Source organism: Corvus moneduloides, chromosome 5 (genome assembly GCF_009650955.1).
Source record: "Corvus moneduloides isolate bCorMon1 chromosome 5, bCorMon1.pri, whole genome shotgun sequence".
NCBI classification, from domain to species: domain Eukaryota; kingdom Metazoa; phylum Chordata; class Aves; order Passeriformes; family Corvidae; genus Corvus; species Corvus moneduloides.
The window spans coordinates 58269102-58288118 of NC_045480.1; positions in this window are offsets into that span (position 1 = coordinate 58269102).

Here is a 19017-nt window from a genome sequence, read left to right on the forward strand (position 1 = left end):
ACTTAGGAAACCCTAGCACCTAGCTAAACTACCTACTTTACAGATACTACATACAGAAATCGAAATGAGATTAATGTATTGTGCTCTTTTTTAACAAAACATGTTTTAAAATGCTGTTTTGATAAAAGATGATTTCTTTCTTTCTTTTAATGATTGTAAATGACTTTGTCCTCCAGATTTCTATACATGGTACACCATTTTCCTTCAAGAATATTTCATTTGCTTGGCAATATGCATTTAATGATGATACTTTTTTTATAAGACACAAGCTACCTTTCAGCATGAGCATTTGACAAAGGAAACTAACCTGAAATTGAGTAAAACGAAAATATGCTACAAATATGTTAGGTCATTCAAAATCTACAATTAGAAGTCTTCATCCTTGACTCCATATAGCTCTCTGATGAATTGTGATTCTTCATCTGCTGGAAGTTGAGGAACCAAAATTTCCACTGAGCTATCTATTGTACCTGATTATGATTGGTGTTTTCTTTAGGGTTGCCAGAATTTCTCATAAAAGTAGCTGAAATTTCCAGATGTTTCGTCAGTGAAGAGTTCTACTTCTTCTCTCCCATATCAAATCTTCCCCAAAGACCACAACTTTCTTTTCACAAATATTGTCAAACATCACAGCTATCAATATTCTAGCTTCACATTTCACACTTACATTGTTGAGTTAATTTAGCAAAACCCATGAAGTAATTCAGACATGGCATGTTCTGCTCGGATTGTGTGTTTGGGTAATTTTGCCATTCTTGAACTAATGACAGCTTCTTTCAGCACTCCTCATGAAAAAACCAAGTACATCTCCTTGGTTTTGTCATCTGACTTATAGTGTAACATTATTGGGGAATTGAGACTTGCTTCTAAGTACTTTGAAGTTTCAATCATTAAGAATCCCCCAACTTGCATGACAATTCCAATAAATTTTCAAGTTTCTGCTGGCTTACTTTTGAGCACATTACCTCCAAAAAGTAACAGTGCAAATCCTATTATTTGGGCAAAAATGCCTTCTAGTTGATCAGCAAATATCTTCATCTATTTAACTAGTAAAGCATGTAATGCATCAATATTTGATATAATAAATATCTGAATATACAAAACAATGTATTTATTTATATATCTGTCAAAACCAGCAATATCACAATACTAGGCAATTAATTTTCTTACTCTGAATGATACAGGGCATGGAGTAGTAAGAGTGGAAAAGAATAAAAATTCAAAATGTCATTAAATATTTATTAGAACATTAGGAAAAAAATTATTCCAGCAGTAATGTTAAATTTCAAATTGCTTGACTGTTGCTGATCACCACAATAACAGTAATAATTTCAAGGCAAAATTAAGAGAAACTCAACTATTTGACTGCTGAATCTGAGAGTATTGAAAGACAGACAGCAGATGAGTGGGACCTAGACTGTCACATCTGAGACCGTTCAAGGATCCCTCCTAAGCCTGGGGAGAAAAATCAGTACTATTAAGGCATGAGACATCTCATTCCAAGGCTACACAGACTTGATGAATAATAGTTAAGAAATGCCTCATTTTTTTTCACTGACTTGAGGAAGTTTAATGACTAGTTCTTACAGTGGTCCTATACTGCTGATGTCCAGCTAACCAAGGTGAATCCTGTACAGGATACCTGAGCTGGAGCTACTGGGGGACAGAAAGAAACATGACGATTTAAGCCTCTACCACTTGGCGAAGGAGTAGGAACAGAGCCTGGATCTGAGAAGTTTTATGAACATGCTTAAATTTCTTAGTGCTTAAATGAACCAAACCGCAGAAATCTGAGGCTTGCCCTTCATGAGCTGGCAGATTACTATTTTTGGCACTCAGTTTTTGTGATGATGTCAGAATGATTATTTTATTGTAATCAAAATTTGAATGTATATGACATTTTGTTTATGCCAGTCCTCTTTTTGTTCTCCATGTGTATAAACAGATACACCAGCACTAAACAACTACAATTTTGTGTCCCAGACACAGATGTGGAGCAATATGGACGCTTTCAAAAACTTCAAGGTTGCCAAAAAATAATGTTCCACCTATCATCTCGCACCAGTGTTTCAGAAGACTTGTGCACCACATACACAGCAACTTTCTACTTGTGTAGTAGAAGAAAAAACAGGACTTTCCAGGATTTGGTTGCTCAAGAAAGATGGCACACTTACAACTTCTACCGCGAATATGTCCCTAATCATATTTTAAGAGTTTCCGATCAATTCTAAATATCTGCACTTTATCAGAATTTCAGAACATAATTTGAATGAGGTCAGAGCTGTCCATACTGTAGGACCAAACTGCATCTTAATGTGTTTAGCAGTGCTACAGTACCTGCTCTTTGCAACAAAGCAGTTATTGGTGGTGGTTTTCCACAAGCACATAGGCTATTTAAAGCTACTTATTTCATAAACAGCTTTTAAAAAACTCAAACAAACAACCTAGAGATTGTAGCCTAAAAGGAAAGCTCTCAGTGAAAATCTCTCCATCAACTGGGATGGCAGCTTCTCTCCCCATCGGTTCTTTGGGGTGTCTTTAAAGACCGCTGAGCCTGTGCTGTGGCCAGAGGTGTGACAGTGGGGCCTCCAGGCACTCCTGAGCGGGAGCCCCACCTTGTCAGGAGCACTGTGAATGCAGGAGCCAGGATTCCAGCACAGGGTTTCTCTGTCACCCCGTGGGGCTGTCGGTATGACTGTTTCTGCCACAGGCACACTTCTGGTTGCTCTGCAGACATAAGTCACCTCACTTGATTTTGTGTATCTACAGCTGAGTCAAACTTTCCTCGTGCTACCAAGCCCTGTGCTGGCAAGCTTTCCTTCTGTGTACAGTGAGTCAATATACTCCGACTCTGTTTTCAAGATTCTAGAAAGACAAGGCTGGAAAAGCAGTATAAATCATTCCATGTTGGAAATAATTACTTACATTTGAATTCTGTAATCCTTATTTGAACAAAACTCACATAGACCTTAGTGGGAGTTCAGCTCAGTTAATGACTGAAGTACTTGGCCCTTAATTCCTTTTTCTGCCCTGCTATCAGATGTATTATTATTATGAGAAACATCTGTAATAATACTTTACACTTCCATAGCCCCTGACATCTGGAGGCTTCAACAAACTCTCTCTGAAATTACTATTAGGTATTCTTATGTTACTAAGGATGTCAAGTAATTTGCCCAAGCCAGAGATACTATGTTTATGCTTTATGCGGCTTTTAAAAAATTAAATGAGGTTGCACTGATAAATACCATCCATTATACAGCCCATGTATTTATTAACTAGCTGGAGAGAAAGACAACTTAAAAAATTACTGATGCTGAAGATTAAAAGAACTGTAGATGCCTAATATCAAATAATGTCAAATTCAGCCCTCTGTACTTGAAAATTTTTGTTTTGCTTTTCAGACTCTAGAGATCACTTAACAAACACAAGGCCAGAAGTCTAAGTGAGACAATAATGTGGTTTCTGTAGATGCTTGCTAGCTTGTCTGTCTGTGTTTATCTGAGGACTGCAGCTAACTGATCACATACCATATCTGTTCCAGTGTGGCAAAACAGCACTATTTGCTTTGTTTTTCTTCCTCAAGGTACTTTTAAAAATGATTCCAAATATAAAGCAGCCAGTTATTTTAGGGGATCTCAGACCTGATCATGTTCTATCACACAAAATGTGGCACATGGCAAGCAAACCCTCAAAAATGCACCTGAAATGAGGTGCGTGATGTACATGTGGTCGTTTTAAAAGAAAACCCAACAAATCTATACGCTACAAGGAAAGAAATTACAGATTCATCTCATTATATGAGAGCAAGAAACCCAGAAGAGATGTAATGTCATGAAGAAAGTGTCTGCCAAATTGATCATAAACAGCAACATGTTCATGACAGTGAAAGGGAAGGGTCTATTTTCAGTTCACAGCTAGTTACAATTCATCCCTCATTGTAAGGCACTCAGTTATCAAGACTTAAGAATAATAGTTCATTGTTCTGTTAGCTCTTTCAGACACTCAGAACCACAGGATTGCACTTCTCCTCTGAGTATCCCTGTCACTGTAAAAATATAGAACACTTTACAGCCATGTATGTCAGCTGTTAAATCCCCTTGTACCTTCTTTATGTGGGCTCTCAGGGTGATAAGGCAGTACAGTACCTCACTTTCTGGATACTTCCAGCTGTAATTTGCCCTTTATCAGATGAAGAAATACTGAATAGAGGCTGAGATAATTGAAGCATGAATGGGCACAGAGCCAAACAGAGTACTTCTGCTTTAAAATACAATATATGATTTATCTCATCAATTACCACATAACAATCTACAGAGAGAAACAGATTCAGTTTCAGTCCTAAAAATCTGCTAGGATGTAGTGCCTTGCTGAAGCATTTGAATGGCTTAGAAGTGTAAAATGCGTGGTTCACAACCCTAAGTCTTCACATGCATGTTCTTTTAAGGGTAGAGGGCTGACTGAAAGCATTGCCTTAGAGGAGGGGGAGTGAAAGAAAGTGAGACCAAGTGTTCTGCCTAGCTGCCTACAACTTTTGGCAGCGGATCAGACAAACAAGTTCAGCAGAAAGTCGATGTAATTTTATTGGACCACACTGTCTCAAGCAATTAGAAAAATATTTGTAAAACATCAGATGAGAAGGGGAAACGTGGAGCCCAATAATGCAAAACAATGTTTATAAGACAGAAATTGTGAAACTAGAAGAATAAACATAATTACTCTATCAGCACCTCCAGTTCTGAAGATTGCTTAGCTTAAAAGCAAAATGTTTTCTTGTTTCATTTGAAGGAATTCATAGTTAAAAGAGATTTACGAAGGCACATGCATATTAAAAAATGTTATATATGGATTTTTACTGTGGAGTTGTCATTGCTCATCAGCAGAAGATTACATGCTACATGAATGCACTTTATGTTCTGACATTCACATGCATATTTGGGCAAGGAATTCAAATCCATGGTTGAGCAAGAAGGATCATTTTTAGAACCACAGATTCTTTTTAGAAGGACAACAGATCATCCAATGTATGTGTAAACCACTCAGATAAATTAATAGTGTGTGAGGCAAAAATCTTTCTTTGTAATTATTATTTTCCCCCCCTTAAAGACTGTGCTGAGGAAAACAGTTTTGACAACTTGCACGCTGCAAGCTTAGACGCACACAACAGTAAAGATGACCATATGCATTTCTTTTTAAGTTGCTGGCAGGCCAAAAATTTGCCAGGATCTTAAGTTGGGATATTTGTTCTTTTCTACCAAGTAGAAATACTTCATTTTCTGCCCCAATTAACATCATAAGACTTGTCACATTAACTGTTCTGTTAAAACTCCAGCTACTTAGGCATTAGCGCATAGAGAAGATTTATCTGTTAATTCTAGGATAACACAGTACTGTCTGACTGTTGGCAGCTATCTGAGTAATAGGATTGGACAAAACATAAGTATTACTATGTCCATTAGAGGTTCTATCAAGATTAATGATGGTCGTTAATGAATCAGAAGAAGATTCTGAGCTCCCTGGAATTCAGGTGTATTTGGTCTATCAATCCAAAGCTATCTTCAGCCTGCGGTCCGTGTTTATCCTTTGTGCAAAAAGGCAAAGAATACAAGCTGTTGAAAGGATTGTTTTGACCTGAGTCTCAGTGAAAAACATGGCGTACCAAACAAGAGAAATTTAGGTGAAAGAAGGGCTTTCTGAGCAAAGATTTGTGGTGCTGAGTGACAGAGGCAGGACTTCCACAAACACAGGTGGCTTCAAGCTAACAGCATGGCAGCCCAGGGTCTGGAAGAATGCTGCTGTTCCTACACTGGGAAGAACTCTTAGTGTAGTAAACACTGGGATCCAGGAGTTGGAGCTGCTAAAAGTTTCAATAGTTTATAGACTACTACAGTTACTCAGTTGCAACCTCAGCAAAAGCAGGAACAGGCCTTTATAACACCAACCATCAAGTTTACCTTCCAGGCTCGATTCCAGTGCCAACATACTCAAATAAAATCCAGAGAGAACAGCCTGTGTTGCCCAAACAGCCTTCTTGTACCGAGCTGTACAGCAGTGATTTCTGGGCAGCAGTGCAAATTATCTACAGTATAACAGACTTCTCCCACAAGCACACTCACAATGAAAACAAGCTGCGAATTTCAGGATAAACCTAAGTCTAGAGAAAGCAGCTCTGTTTGAAGTTGTGTTTACAGTGAAACTTTGGCAGTCCCAAAAAACAGCTAAGCTCCGATTTCCGTACATCTATATACTCTGCAATATATCTTGTGTGGACTAAAAATGAATCCTTTGCATTCCAGACGCATCAAAGGACAACTGCTGAAGAAGACTAAAACTTCTGTGAGTGATTGCTGGCCACGTATGTGTCTGTGTGTGTGACAGAGCTGTAGCCAGACAGGACATTAAATGTCCCAGCAGAGCTGTTGCTTACACACATCCTTTAGCATACTGTCAACATTGGAAAAGAATCTGTGCTGGAAAATACTGGGAAAATACGTTTTTCAATGCTTGTTACGTAGTCAGCTGAGCTAAGGCTCAGGAACAGCACATGAATTAGCTGATATCCTGTGTTCAACCAGCAGCATGGAAAAAACATGAAGGCAAAAATGGACAGAGAAAAGGAACTAGGCAGATAAATAAGAGCATGGAAGACAGTAGCGAAGTTGTATGAAGAGATTACATATGGGGTTTGTACAATTTTAAGGAAAAAGAGTTTAAAGAAGCATGTCATATAAGCAAATTTCATTCTGAGAGAAGTACTTCAGCAGATCAATTTTCTACTGAATGTCTTCATTGACCACGCAATATTTTTTTTTTTCAAGGATTAATGTTGAGCAAATACAGGGTAAAGAAACCCTTTGCAAGAAGTATTTACAAACAGCCATTTGAATAAAACCACAAAGTGCTTTGGGTGGTATTTGGTTTACCTCACCATTCACACTCTAAATAATGAAAATGACTCGCATTTCCAGAGAGAAGAGAATTTTGTTATTAATATTTTTTAGACTATTACATGGAATTAAATACACAATAATACCTTTAAAGTTTGTGACTGGAAGTTACAGTTATATAACAGGTAAGATGCAATGACTATGCTTATAAAGCACGCCAGAAAAGACTGCAGGGTTGTGAATATTGCTGGCTTTCTCACCTTTCACACTTGGGGGCTTACTACCTGTTTGGAGAGCAACGTAGCCTCACTGGAGCATTCAAACAACAGTAATAACTGATAACACAGTATCCCAGTGCCTCACTTTCTTGGCAAGGATTGCATCATTCCCAAAATCAATGTCAAAGGCATTAACAGAGCTACTGAAACACACCTGACAAGGCAATCCTGTGGCTATGAGACCCTGAACCTTGAACTGTGTGGTCATAAATACACCTTTTCTATGCAGACATATTTTTAAAATTAAGGATTCACAAATCTGGCATTTTTAACATTTCCGATGTTGATTGTCCCTCCCGACCTTGAAAGAAAAATAGCATTGCTGGAGTTTTCAAGATGGTCCTCTCCTTACACAGCAAATGTTGCTTAATTAGAAATAACCTGCATTCTCAGGGAATTCAAAAAGGGAAGATTAGACATGTCTGAGGATAATGAATATATCAAAAGTTATATTAAATCTTACTTTTTTAAAGAACAGTATAAACTCATGTACTTAATGAAATATGCTAACACATAAATATTTGAGGGTAAAAAGTTGCTTCTCAAATACATTAGATTTACTCATGTGCAATTCTTTGCTGTGTCCTGAACCAAATACTTGCCACATATTCTTTACCAATGCTTGAAACTCTATTTGCATGGAAAACTCCAGTAGAGGTACAAAGCTAGGAGCCTTATGAATCAGATGATGGAGTAGTAAGTATTAGAACCTCATCCCAAGTTCAATTCAAGAAGCCCACCTATCTGAAAAATGTAGGTTAAGTTCAGAAAATTAATGTTCTTCAGCATGGCAGTGAACTGTAAGACAACATGGAAAATAGCCCAAAATATGAGTATTATTTTCCCACTGTCACATTACTCTGTCTTCCTCTCATGGTAAAAAAGTGAGACCTAACAGAAATAATACTTTGATTGGGATCTTCTCCAAATAATTCAAAAATTAGGGCATTCCACATGTAGTTCTAACATATCCTTTGATTCAATGGTTTCAGTTGTCTTCAAACACAAATCAGCACTTTTCAACAGTTTTTCCTGTATCTCAAGCGATACCATGTACACCTACCCCAAGGGAGAGCATGAAAGGGGATGATATAGGGTGATCTTCCTCCTGATGTGGTCGCTTAACATGGCAGACTATGCACCATTACATGACCACAAACACCCTGAACTAGAAGTTACTCAAGTAGGAGATGAAAATACCATTTCTGAAAACATTTCAAACAAATCCAGGACACATTTGTGAGAAAGTCTGTATGTACTCTTTTCCCCTTTTCGCATCTTAATTGCCTTTGCAAAAGCATCAACTACAATTGGAAATAGAAGAAAAGTAGGAACCTACAATATAGTCAAAAAACTGAACTTGGAAAATGTTGTTTCAAAGGAAACTAGTCCAAATTACTGTAAAGACTTGTAGGTTAACTTCACCTAGAATAAGTCACTAAGCCTGAATGCCAGTTCATTCTAGCTGTTTAGGTATGAGGCAGTGAAACAACCCATGAACAAGAAAAATACACAGAGTGGTTCTGCAGTGTGCGCTACATAATCTGAAGCAGTAGGCAGCAATAGCAGCTTTATCTTGTGAGTTCCCACAGTCATTCCTTAAAGATAGTAGGATAGAAAAGAAAATGTACAGATCATACTTTCACATAGAAAAAAGTAAATGGAGGAGGTTTTCAGTTGGCCACATACAGACACATTAGCTTAAACTTCTCACAGAAAAAAAGAGAACTGAACAAAGCCATCTTTGTCTTGCTTCTTTGCATCAGTTGACAATCATGGTCCATCACAATCAGCTTACACTCAGGTATAATAAACAGTACTGAGGAGGTTATATTTTAATGTGAGAGATGTAATTTGCTGCTGGTGACAGGATCGAACCATGCCTGTAAAACCATCATATAACACATCCTCTTTTAGTCCTACTTAGATTTAAAATAATAATACTGAAGGATAGGTTTTGGCTTTGGTACTTACTGCAGACATTTCAAAAGGACATACAGGGAAATGGGATGAATTCGATTGACTCATCCAGAGGACTTTCTGGGTGCATCCAACAAACCAACTTAAAGAAAAGCATGCCCATGCTCTGATCACATAATGGTCCTCCTTTACATTAGTGCATGTGTGGACATGCATGGCTGTGTAGGAGACAGGGAAAAAGACACAGGAGAAGGAAACTTCTCACCCCATTAGGCACTGAGTGCTTCCAGAAGCTCTGCAAACCATAACAGCAATTTCCCACCCTGCCCTGCCCCCAGGGTTCATCTAGTCCTTGCACCATCGTAAAAGCAGGAAAGCTGTAGAATCACACAACTCTCAGCATCTTCTTGTTGACATCTTGGGTTTAAATAGGCCTCTGTAGTGCTCCAATACAAGCATTGCCACATTTTGATTTTATGTTGTTCTCTTTTCCTTTCTGGAGAAAAAAACCCTGTGGTAGCAAGTGAAAAAAATCCCGCTTTGATGTATTCTCTTACAGTAAAGGACATAGTATTAGGAATTAACTGTCCCAAAACAGTAAACTTAACAGATTTAGTGAATCTGAATAATAATTTATCTCATGTAAGTCTGGGGAAACGAGTTTGATTCCAAATATTTGCCCCAAAACTAAAACAAGCAAAGTCTTCGTAAAATTTTAGTCAGTTTATTTCATTATTATTTTCCATGCTCCTAACCCTAGCAATAACCAGACCAGATCTGAAAGGCCAGAACTTCTGCAAGATTGCCTTCGTGGATGGTCTAGTCCCCCACCTTAGATTTTGAATGTCGGGCCAGTTTAGATAAATGTTGTTGATTTTAGGCACCTATCCAAGACCGTTGCTTGTGTTATTGGGATGTGAGAATTTAATTGGAAGGACACACTTTTTGTAGAAGCAACTGATTGATTACATTATGTGCAAACTCCTATTCATAGAAACAGCAGAACACAGCATTCTACAGGCTGAGATAAAGAGTGTTTGTGTGTGTGTGGCTGAGGGGAAGGGGCACAGCAGGGGAGTAAAATACTAAGAATATCGGTGCACCAGATGAGATGTCAGTGGAATAGAAAGTCATCACAGGATAATGGTCTCCTGCTGCTAAATGAAGGCCAAGGCAAAACAGATGTTGACTCAGAGCAAAGAAGTTTATTTTTAAAGCACAAGACACTGATCCTGTCCTAGTAGTTACTCAGCTAAACTGCCGGTAAAGTATCACTCATTTCACTTGACAGAGATATTGAAGGAAAACATTACTTATTCCATGATACTATTGACTTGTTATATTTTTTACTTAAAAAAACCCCATCAAACTCCCCCACTACCCCAGACTTACTGTTGTGTTCCACCAAGCAGAAAATAAACTGGTACTGAAAGTATAACTTCACTGGAAATTGCACTGAACCTTCATGTTTCTGCAACTTTCTGGCTGAGGCTGGTTTACTGAGAGGCTTCAGGTCATTAAAAACTAAGTCACCTATCAGTGCAACTGGCTGGCTGCAGTTGCCTCTTCTGTAAAAATCAGTCATTCATCCTAACATGCAAGTGCAGGAAGGAAAGGAGAATGTTTGAGTAAGGAACCCAATTTTTTGTTAAAGCAGACACTTCTATTTTAAAAGCTTGGATAAGACTAACAATTCTAGATGGAAATCTTGGTCCCACTTAAATCAGTGGCAATATACCCATTGATCCACAGGTACTAATGATTTCACCATTCGTTAGTCTGAAAAATAGATGTAGATGAGAAATGTCCGGTGTTGGAAATTCCTGTCTGCTGCCCAGTGATGCACTTAAACTTTGCTGTTGGAAAACCACCTCAGTGAGGGATAGAATATCTTCCCCTACTTGTTTATGGCCTTTGGAAAATCCTTTAATCCCAGTTTCTCCTTTGTACATTATGTGATCCCCTTTTCTTATTTTTGTTACAGGATCTTCATGGCAGGGACTGTTCTGAACAGAAGATGCATGGGGAGAGGGTAAAATCCTCAGGCACCGATCACAGCTATTGTCATTGAAACTGCTGTGCTAGAAGATAATAAAAACATATCTGACACCTCACCCAGTATGCTTCTCTGTTCACTGGCTTTCTGTTGAACACAAAGACAAATAAAAGGCCTTGACAGTCACATCCGAAATACTTCACAGATTTGGGTAAGGCTATTTGAAGAATTATTTCAACTCGAGTTACAACTTTTCATCAAAACTACATTTGGAAGAAGACAACTCCTTAACCAAGAGGACAAGAAACTTTCCTAGCAAGTTGTGAACAGCTGTGTGTCAGAAGAATTCTAATCTGGAAAAAAACATCACAACTGCAAGTTAGTGTCTTCTTCTGAGAGCCATTAGTAAATCCTTCTTTAGAGTCTATATTTTAAAAAATCATGGGCATTTATGAACAGAGGACTCCTTAAAAACCAACAGAAATCAGGCTCCCAAGCCTTTCTGTTGCTCTAAAGAACCAAGGTTACACATTATTTTTTAAAGTCGCTCAGAATTGTATAGTGTAGTATGTATAGTATAGAATTTAAATGCTTCAGAATTGTACAGCTGTTCATCTCTCAATAAGCTCTTGAGTATAATAGACAGCATTCCTAAAAAATGAGTGCATCTGTTAAACTCCTCTAACCAGTGCAATACAAGTATCAGGCAAATCTATTTAATTTGATTTTCTTGATGTATATTGATCACCTCTTTACTAAATTAAACACACTGTACTAAATTGAGCAGCTGTGCTATAATTTTCGTACTTTTTCTAGCACATTCCCATTGGTCAAAGGATAGTAGTTCAAATGTAGACACAGAATATAAGCTCTTACAAGAATCTCAACCACAAAAATCAGTATTACATATAATTAACAATACGGACAAATATGTCAGTACTAGCTGAGAACACACCCATAACTGCAGTGACAGTAAATTGCAGCTCTAAGAAAGTGGAAGTCACCACTTCTCACAAAATAGTAACTATATCACAGACCACAGCCTGTTTTTAAATACTAATCTATTTGTACATTCTGGTCATCAAAAGATGACTAAAACCAGATTTTATTAGAATGGGCTAGTTAATGAACCTGCTCAACTCACCCCAGTTTCGCATTCTAGACAGAGCTTTCACATGTTTGAATTCAGGTTTGCCCAAGCTGTAAAATGGCGATAATGATACTTTCTCTGCACTTTATAGCTTGTCTATATAGACTGATAACTCTGTTGTGCAGGAGCAATCTCACTGGGCAGTTTATACCACACAGCAGGAATGAAAAACTACTCTAAAATGCAACAGATTTTTTCAAAGACATTAAACTAAGTACTAGTTAACACAAATGAAGAATTTTAAACATGAGTGTTGCTACTGGTAGTAGAATTCAGGTGATATTTAAAACATACTACTTAAATGCTACTTAATTTAGTTTCTAATTAAGCACCATTTTTTATTGTAGTCAACTTTCAGAGCATAGGTAAAAGGTGGAACATCATTTTTAGAAGTGGTTCCGAACCCCCTTTGCTCTATCCACTTCTGTCATATTTTCCTGTCCTTATGGATTCGTGGGGCTGTGCCAAAGAAGAGCAAATCCCAAATCTACTATTCCTGTACTCCCCAGTTATTCTATAGGTCATTGTGCAGGTAACCACTGCAGATGTTTAAGAATTAACGATGGGAAAAAGCAGGAGGGACAAAGTGATTTTGGGGTTAAAAATGGATCCTGGAATTAGTTGTCACTGTCTGAGCTACACCACAGAGTTAACTGGTTAGGCCATAATTCATCATGTGCACAATATTACAGGTAAAACATGACACAAGATGGTGGTCAATGAATTCACATTTTGGGTACGGCTGATTGCAAGTAAGATCTTCTTTGAACAGACACAGAAGTGAACGGGGGATGTGTGCAGGGGCAGGAAAGCAACAGAGCACACACAGAGCCTCATTCAGGTGAATCTGAGTGCCTGGTGGAAAGCCTGGTGGACGTGGATTTCACCATCTGGAAATGAAGCTGCTATATGTTTACTAGAGTTCTCACAAAGAAGATTGATCATTTCCAGATTTCCCATTTTGTTGGGATGGATTAACATCTGGAGAAAAGAAATGCTGTGTTTGCTCTTGCAGAAATTTCTGCTACTTGAACACCTTTGTTGAAGCCTGCAAAGTGCTGGGATATCAGAGATTCCAACTGCTAACCAAATCTTTATAATTTCTAGATAGTGGAATTAAGCTCAGAAGGATTTTGCCTGTTCTTGGTAAAATAGTTACTGCTGTTATGTAGAATGACAGGATGTAGCTCACTCGGAGAAGTTTCTGTTAGACTTGACTGTCTCCCTTGTAAAAGTTTCCCTTTGATTTCACCAAAACAGGTTTCTGACAATAGCACTGATCTTACAAGACTCTTTTTTGAGCAAGAATCTTACTGCCATCAGTCTGTCAGGTTTTGCTGTTATCTCATCTGAGTATTCATCCAGAGTTCTGCATGATAACTATTCATGAAATAAAAATATTTAAAGAATTGAGGACATACTGAATATCATTGATACCACAGATTAACGATTCATGTCCCAAAGTCTTTTTGGACAGAAGAGCAGGGGCTAATAAAAATTACAGATTTCCATTTTTCTTTAACCATTGATCAGATTACTTATTTTGTAGAATATTTTACTTAAATGCCAATCTCTCTGAGTATGAATCAAGAAGGCACTTTCATAAAAATTTTTTTAGTGTAACCTGAAATACTTTCTTGCACACAAATGAAAACCTGTGATGGTTTGGACAAGCTATGTGACTCACTCTATTGCTTTTCAAATAGTTATGAATTGTTTCTTAAATATATGGAAGACATTTTCTATGAGAAAACATGGGCATTAAAGAGATATTGATCAAAATAAACTAAAGCTATTTTGAAAATAAAATGGTACATAACTTCATAAAAAAAGAGAACTTCTTTTCTTCAGTCTGATTAGAAATTGCTCTGCAGAACTCAGGGAAAAAGAGATAGCTTTTATAAGCTCTAAATCAGCAGTTTGTTTGTACTCAGAAAAGTGATTTAGTACAGGTTTAACTTCAGGCACATGGTTAAATTCCATTGATTCCTATGGAAGTAAGGCAGATGTGCTTGGAGCAGGTCACATGCTTGAATAGTGTTGAATTAGAGCCTTTATACTTTACAAGTTCAATATAGCAAATGGTAATTAGTCCTCACTGCACTCCTCAAGAAATGTCTCATTACTAAGTGCAACTAGTGGGACTGGAGATTGCCTAATACCTCCAGTAGTGACTACTTAATTTGTGCTACAAAGTGTTGATGCAGACCTCCTAAGCTTTCTCATTTTTCTAGCACTGCAGAGTCACAGATAGGAAGGAGGTGCTAAAGACAAAAAAAAAAAAAACAAAAAAACAAACCAAACAGTTTCTTGTCAATAGAAGAACTTCAGTAAATACTTCTATGTTTGTGTGTGCAGCCTATATTTCAATCATTGTTGGTGAGACACTGAGAAAGAAAATAAATACGTGCAGTATGGAGGCAGCATGTATTCTTAGTGGTCAAAACAGGAGGTGAAGAAGAATGATAGTCAAGAGAAGCAAATTTGATAACACCACACTATAAAAACTAAAGCCTCACCAGTGTGGAGATGTCTAAGACTACTAGACCCTGGAAAGGAAGACCTTTCAAACTTTTTAAGACAAGTAAGTATAAACAACAACTTGTGAAGCTTTTAAATGAATCTTGCCATTACTTCACAATATAGGAGAGTAGGAGGGCACTTCCACCATGTCACCCTGCCAAACAGTCTATATTTTTTAACATCAGAAGAGGCCTGAGTAAAAAGGAGGCTCTTTATATTTTGGGTAGCTTGTGGTAAGCATGGTTAAAAGGTCCAAACCAAAGACAACCAGGCTTTCACCAATCCCACAACAGGTTTTCAGGGTTGACTTCAATAACAAATACACATATGCCTCCGACTAGATATTTCAGTTAGTTGATTAATCAAGAACAGATTAAGCTTTATAATTCTAGTACAAGACATATCCAGAGTTAAACCAATTCCATAAGAACATTTTCTACACTTTAATAGCACACCATTTCATTACTAGCCCCGCATAATTTACCTCCATCTAATCCCTCCTTTACATCAGGATTTTGTCAGTCATCAATATTGCCATAGGTAACAGCCTTTCATTATTCATCAATAGCAGAGGGGACCTATATTCTTGGTAAAGAGAAGAAAATGCTGGGACATCTGGCTTTCCTCTCTCTCTCCAGTCACTTTAAGAACGGATTAGAAAAAGGTTAATGGAGAATATTTTAAAATTAATAGTTCTGTTCCGTTACGATTTTTGTTCCCACTCCCTCCCCGCCAGAACAGTCTTAACAGTCATAAAGTTTCTGAAGAAAATTCCAGCATCCAGTCTTATTTACTTTGAAAAGCAAGACTCTGATGTCGAACAAAGCATTCATTAGGAACAGGACATCATGGGGAGCTGGATGGTTTTCACCTCACACTCTAGAAGTTTCTTTAAAGATGTACTGCCTAAATTCATTTTTGCACACTGACACTGTCCTACATCCTTCTGACAAAAGATCCTCCATGGTATTTCCCTTTAACAGGTAGCATATGGGGGGGAAAAATTTTTTTAAAAAGTCTTCCCTAGGAATCTCCAGTGCCAATATTGGAAAATGTGACCATAGACAAGAAATGTGTTGTCTTATTTTTATGTCGTAGTGTAAACTGGGGTAAAAGATTTCCCAGTGCCAACGGGTTGGCTCATTGGAATAAACACAGTGGTCAGTGGCTTGAACCTCCTGTGGCCAAGTGTGTCATTAAAACCTGGTGGTCCCTGTGTAAGGTGAAACCACGGCCAAGTAAACACACACGCCATTTCCCACACGTCCCAAGGAATGCTAGAACCTCCTACTTCCCCATGGAGTGATGCTGTTTTGTGGGCAGTGGAACCTGGGAAGCCAACGTAACAGGCTGCCTTTTGCTCCCCTCAGTTTAAAATTCAATCGCTCCTCAGGAATACTTCTGTGGTACTGCAAATAATCAAATAAAGCATCAAAGATCATCTCCCTCAAAAATGACTGAACAAATTGAATCATACTGAATAAAAAATTTCTCTCCAAAGCGTCTTTCTGGATAAACACTTTTCCATCAAAGAAACAGCACATTCTGTATGAGACTTGTTCCATTAACCCACAGAAACTCTTTATGCTCCTAATGTTAACTGTTACTTGGAATCAAGGCCAGAACAATGACATTGTCATAGGATCAAGACCAGGTTTAATGTAAGAGTAGTGCATATCCTCATGGAACACTTTGTAAAACACAGAAACAGCAATGTACTATGCAACAAAACAGAAAGCTGATGCAGCACTAAGTAATCATTTCCAAAGTAAACCTTAGATGAATTTCTTAACTGGCTAGCTGCTTGGTTATCACTGCTTGCAACTCTAAGATGTCACTCAACAGGCATTATCAAATCAACTATCATAGTCAAGAACCTTTATGTGGTAGGGGCACGGCTGACGTCTAGAAAAAGGAGTTCAGTCTTGCCAGGAATGGACAGATACTAAAAAGAGCAAGAAATAATAAATTTAAAAAAAAAAATCAGACCAGAAGAAACTACAAAGAAAAAGAGTAACACGGAAATAAAGTTACATCGGCAGAGCTGTAGGAAGAGATCTCAACATACACTTTATCAGTTCTCAGCATACACAGAACTGCTCCCAAAAGATCCAGAGAAACCCATTTTCAGATTTAGAGTGAAAAAAGATTGGGCGGCATCCCCAGTGGCCACTTTCAGGTGACTTTCCTAGTGCTTGTGAGAGCTGCCCTGGCTGGGAACCAGTTTTGCTCAGAAAAGCCTTTAATTCCCCTATGAATTCTGCCACGCAGTACCTCAAACCTGATCTGATATGCTGCCTGCAGGATTATCCAGGCAGCAGCTATGCAGCTTATTTAGGGTAATCATTTTGGATGTGGGCCATTTAGAGACATTAATTGCAGCAAAAGTGTGCCTTCCTTTGACTCTCCAGCAAGCCCAAAAGTGGCAGAGTTATCCAAGAAGTATTTATGTGCTGATATATTTTAAGAATACTAATTATTTATTTTAGAATTGCTCTTTGTTCTAATTTTCCTAATTTGGAATGGTCTTTTTTTCATGCTTTAAAGCCATATGCTGTCATAAGGCCCAAAATAATGTTCAATATGTATCTTAGAAGCTGCAGTGGGTGCAAAGTCCACACTTAGGTTTTGATTAGCTCTACTCCATGCTATATGTCAGAACAAAAACTCTTGCAAACATTGGCCTTATTGTACTGTAGGACCTACTCATAATTATTTCAAAACACACAGAAAGTGGCATGCAGCAAAGCAACGAATAAAATATAAGGAAAAAAAGTCAAGAGAAGTTTTAGATACTAGAAACAAAGCACTTTCTGTAGGACTAGCTTCTTTTAAATCCAACATATTTATAAGGGTACCCTGCTTTAAAAAAAAAAAAAAGGAAAAAAAAGAAGCTGTATATAAACTAGATAGCATACATAGCTGCTCTGTTTAGAAAACAGCAAAGTACCATGTAAAAAAGTCTCTGTTTAGTCAGCCCACCCACTATGAAAGAGAAAAAAAAAGAAAAAAGCTGACATTTAGAAAACAGGATATACTGAACAGTTTTCACAATTGTGCCCAGCAAATCTCATAGAGCTTTTTGTGTAAATTCTACAGCACAGGCCCAATCCTGCAAGTTACCACATATTGGGAAATGAAAGCTATCAAGGATAAAAATTAAAATAGCCTTAGAAGCCCAACCTTCCTTTATAGCATGGCATTTTTAAAAACCACGAGTTAGCAGGGAAATAGGGAAACAAACAGTAAGTGTGAATCAAATATCTAAACAGCCCCACCTTTTGGAAAAGTGATCTTTTCAGTTCTACTATAGATACGACAAAATATTGTTCCTGACAGATGAAATGACAGCTGAAAAGCCCCCTACAAGCCCAAAAATAAGTACATATAAACATGAGAAGAAAACCCAAATACTCTTAGATAAAAATTTCAGAACATGGATTTTCCTATGTGTTTGGAAAAAACGCTAAACACAATGAGGTCCAGATGCTAATTGGAGCCACCAAGCTTAATGCAAAGCAAATAATGCACAGACTTATCATGCAGGTCACTTTGGACACTCCTCTCACTGCCTGGTGCAGGGGCAGCCCCTGTGTGACACTGCTAGGGGCAGTCTGGGTGTGCTCTGGGTGTGACGTCAGCCGTCAAACACAGCAGTGAATTATGTGTGTTTTGGTGTGGTGGTGTGAAATCTCCTGAGTGCAGGTACAGGTGGGTGACATTCAGCCTCTGAAACCACATCAATACAGTCTCAGTCCTTCGGGTTTCAGATTTTCAGCAGTCATGAAGCCTGTATTTACACACACGCCCACATGCACATGTGTGTGTGTGTATATATATATATGCATACATTTCTGATTGAAAATACTGCAGTAGGGGGCACATTTACTGTGGAAAAACAGTATAATAAAGAAATGTCATTCTTTACTGTGTTATTTGTTCTTGAGAACCAAGCCTACCTTGTCTCTGCTTCTGGCTTGCCTGCTTCCCTCCCTGTAGCCCAGTAGGTCTTTTCCATTTCCCTCAGACCTATGAATGATAAAGAGCATAGGCAACAGATAAGGAACAACTTTAAACACTGCAGAAACATAAACAGAACTTTAACTGCAAATTGAGTGATTTTTCTTTCTTTAAACGGCACGCACAGCCCAACAGAGCCATCCTATACTAAAAATTCCAACACAGAATTCCTGCAAAAGGCAAAATCCATTGCCAAGGAGTCTCCCCTTGAGTATTCACTGAACCTTACTAACTAGACAGCGG